The 4404-nt window shown below is 38.6% G+C and overlaps 1 non-coding gene across 1 annotated transcript; it reads left to right on the top strand.

The window, feature by feature from the left end:
* Positions 1 to 220: 220 nt before the first annotated feature.
* LOC140854899 (small nucleolar RNA R71) lies at positions 221 to 327 on the top strand. The gene has a single exon (XR_012137993.1). It is a non-coding gene; the product is annotated as a small nucleolar RNA R71 (small nucleolar RNA).
* The last annotated feature ends 4077 nt before the right edge of the window (positions 328 to 4404 follow it).

The raw sequence follows: 4404 nt of genomic DNA, 5'->3' as shown, positions 1-4404 counted from the left end.
GGTTGGTTGAATTTGATGCATTCCTCCTCTTGAAGGTGTAGCTTTATCAGGTTCCCTAGTTGTTTCCCACTGTAAATTTTTCTCGGCTAGGTCTTCTAAGAATTGCCAAGCTTCAGTAGTTTCTTTGTCCATAAATTGGCCTTGGCACATGGACTCTAGCATGGTTCTTGAGTTTGAATCTAACCCCTCATAGATGATCTGGCATAGTCTCCAAGTTTCTATTCCATGGTGTGGGCATTGGGTCAAAAGATTCTTGAAACGATCAAAGTACTTCCAAAATGATTCACCAGCTAGTTGGTAAAATTGATTTATTTCATTCCTAATCCTAGCTGTTTTATGATGGGGGAAATATTTTTTTAAAAATGTTCTCACAAAGCCCTCCCAGGTAGTGACAGAATAGTTTGGCAGACTATAAAGCCACTTCTTAGCATTGTCCTTAAGGGCAAAGTTGATTAATCTAAGTTTGACCTCATCCTCTGTTAATTGCAGTTTCATGGTTGCACATACCTCCTCAAATTCTCTAATAAATATATAAGCATCCTCTAATCCTGTGAATTTTGGAAGCATATTTATGATTTGAGGTTTGATTTCAAAATTGTTAGCTGTGGGTTGTGGCAACCTGATACAAGATGGTTGGATGGAGCCAACTGGATAACACAAATCCTTAAGGGTCATGGGTTGGATTGGTTCAGCCATTGGAACAACAGGAATTGACTCAATTCTAACTAGACGACCTGACACTCTTCTCCACACACGAAGTGTACGGTTCTCGATGTTTATACAATTTTTTTTTTTTAATAAAATTTTTATGTATAAGGAAAAGAAAGAAAAGAGAAAAAGTTCTAAAGAGAAGATCCTAAGGAGTCCTAAATCTAAAGAAAAGTAACCAAATTAATTTAAATTTTAAATTTTTTTTTTTTTTCAAACAAGTGAATCAATAAATTAAACTCAATCTATCCTAGGGTTAACCTAAATCTAGACAGCTCCTAACTGTTCCAAGATGACCCTTCAAACCTTCCAAGTGGAGATTGATCAACTAGTTAGCCAGGTAAGTATAAGAGGTGGGAGGTTCACTCATCGTTGCCTTTCTAGACACCAAACGAGTTGGCCAGGCCAGCAACTGAACCAATTTAACAAACCACCCTCAGGGACTTGCCTAGACACCAACTAATCAAACAACTCAAACTTGGTAGAACTCTTAGGGTTCCTTGTCCTATTGAGCTCGAATTCCTTAAGGTTGACGTCTAATTGATTTTAAGATTAAAAGTCTAGGTAATGCAATATGATGGAGATGGTTTTTGGGCTAAGGAAGGGTAATGAAATCCCCACCTTATCTTGTTAATGGGTTGATGCCCTTAGATTAATTATGAAAATGCAAATACAAATAAACAAGATGACCAAGAATGTAAAAGATTTTAATTTAGAATTTTTTTTTTATTTTGATATTTTACTTCACGATTATGAAATGTCTTTTGTTTTGTTTTATATATTTTTTTTTTTGTGATTAAGTAAATTCAAATGATTAGGTCTAAAAGCAAAAGTAATTAACTAAAAATAATAAAAGAGAAATTAGAAGCGTACCTGAGTTTTCCAGCAATCACCAACTAAATATAGAAACCTAAAGAAAAAAGAAAGAGAGTTATAACGCACGAAGAACAAATATTTGAAAACAATTTAAAACGCCAAATCCCCGGCAACGGCGCCAAAAACTTGATGTGCAAATCTTAAAATTTGTAAATAAAACCGCAAGCGCACGGTGTGCAGAGTAGCACGACCAGCGAGTACGGGTCGATCCCACAGAGACTTGGTTTTAAAAATGATTTTCAAATCTATGCTCAAGCGAGCTTTAACAAAAATCGAAAGTCGAAAGTTGTTTGCTAAAGACAATAAGACTAAGGATCTAGGGTTTTTGAATCCACTAGATCTAGATTAGGGAATTCTACCTAGAATTTTTCTTATTGATCCTAACGACTACTCCTCTTGTCTTTCCCAAGCATAGATTATGAAGGGACTAAGGCCCAACGATAACCCATCAAGATTCTTTACAGGGGAGTAGTAACTAGGATCCCTTAGGGTTTTCTCCTCCTATGCACTGAATCAAGCATGAACTATGAAGGGACTCTGACCCAACTGTAGTTCATCAAAAATTCTTGGCAAAAGAGGAAGAAAAAGAAACCCTAAGAAAAAGAAAGAACCCTATGTAAAATCCCTACTCATGATCTAGCTTCATCGCAAACCCTAGAAGGGATGCTTAGCTAGACATGATCTAAATCTACTTGCAAAATTTAAATACAGAAAAATAAACTATCCTAATTTCATAAATTAAACTATCCTAATTGCATAAATTTAAACTGCATAATTTAAACTAACCTAATTGCATAAAATTAAATTGCATAAATTAAACTATCCTAATTGCAAGAAAAATAAATTGCATAATGTAAAGAGATGAAATTGCATAAAAATAAGATTTTATATATAAAAAAAATTTATTACAAAAACCTCAAAGCTCGAGGCTTGAAAAGAGAGCTAAAAACCCCACTATCTAGGGTTACAAGCTTGATCGGAAGGAAGAATACATAAAACAAGGGCCTTAGGGGGCTTTTTATAGGCATTTGGGGGTTATAAGGTTTTCAAAACTTTCGATGTGGGACTAAGAGGTTTTAGAGAGTTGTTAGGGGGTTTATGGTGCGCCGATGGGTCCATGGTCCACGCGCCTGTTGCTGTGGACCAGGCGGCTAATCAGATCACCAAATCAGTTGATTTTTGATCAATTTTGATCTGATTTGACTCGGGTTTGATCCAATTGAGTCTTCTTTCTTCATTCTTCAATTCCTGGGTCAATTTAACTCCGTTTTGCATAAAATTTGCGCCGTTGGAATCCTCTTTCCTTGTTCTTTCTATTGATGATCTCTTCTTCTGCAAAATATAATAACAAGTATCAATTTCTTAATAAAGTTAGATAATTTAGATATTAATTGATACTTTTTATGTCAATTTGTGACATAAATCAGAGTCCCAGATAGATAAGACTCATAATCAGCCATCAGATCAGAAAAGAACCTCTAATGTGTGTGACCCCACAGGTTCGAACCTAAGCCGGTAGCACAGGAACCAATTTCTGTACTAATCGAAGTGACCATCTAGCAATGGTACCCGACGACCGGATAGGTCGAATAATTGCAATCACAACATTCAGAACCTACGTGAATATGGTTACCGTATAATTCATCCCTTTTGACCCCTGTGTTTAGGATGACTCAGGGTTAAACTGTCAACCCTGATGATATCATCCGAATCGTGCTCAACTCAATTAGTCCTGTGACTCCTCACTAGGACTACCCTGGCCAAGGTTTTGCTAAATTGAAACACGACTGTACACAGCTCCTAAACTGGAGTGGTCAATCCCATCTTGACACACGCACCGACAAGTCAAGTACTTGACTACACCCAGCAACCTTCCGTCACTGAATTAGAAATTCAGGTAGTCCAGTGCCTAAGTGCAGTGAGTTGCTTGCAAGTCACCATGGCGGTCTCAGGTCAGAGGGACATTTATACCCATATCCCATCGGAGCAATCTTGACAGCAGAAATAGCTCCGGAGTTGGTCACGTTCAGTGCAGATGTACCATTACATCTCACCTGTATGCCATACCAGTGTCTCCACACTCTTTGGTTATGAGGACAACCAACCCATATGGCACACAACGACCTATGCTCGATAAATGTTGTCGTCCTTGGTAACAACGTATCATTGGTCGCGAACATGTTTAAGGACTAAGCGACAAATCCTCCTTTGTCGAGTCTAAATAGTCCTAAGGACTTCACCACAACACAGGAGTTCATTAGAAGATGAAATATTTGTGATGAAAAAATACCAAAATAACTTTTATTTATTTATAATTCATGTACTAATACAAAAGGAGCACAACCGTCAACAGGCTGACGATTGGCTTTGGGACAATATTCCCAACAATCTCCTACTTGGCCTAAAGCCTATCGGTGCAGTATCTAATACCCATCTTCGACTTGTAGTCGTTGAACTCCTTCACCGTAATGGCTTTAGTGAATGGGTCGGTCAGGTTCTCCTTCCCGTCGATCTTCTGAAGGTCGACGTCACCTCGATTCACGATCTTCCAGATGAGATGGTAGCGGCGCAGAATATGCTTCGTCCACTGGTGTGCCTTTGGTTCCTTCGCCTGAGCAATGGCTCCAGAGCTGTCGCAGTAGAGTAGAATTGGGACCAACAAGGGAGGGTGCTACTCCGAGCTCGGTGATGAATTTTCTCAGCCACACCGCTTCTTTGGCAGCATCTGATGCAGCAATATACTCCGCCTCGCATACTGAATCAGCCACAGTGTGCTGCTTGGAACTCTTCCAGCAGACAGCCCCACCATTAAGGTAAAAA

The sequence above is a fragment of the Elaeis guineensis genome, chromosome 1, assembly GCF_000442705.2.
Source record: "Elaeis guineensis isolate ETL-2024a chromosome 1, EG11, whole genome shotgun sequence".
NCBI lineage: Eukaryota > Viridiplantae > Streptophyta > Magnoliopsida > Arecales > Arecaceae > Elaeis > Elaeis guineensis.
This window is presented reverse-complemented; position numbering and strand designations above follow the sequence as displayed.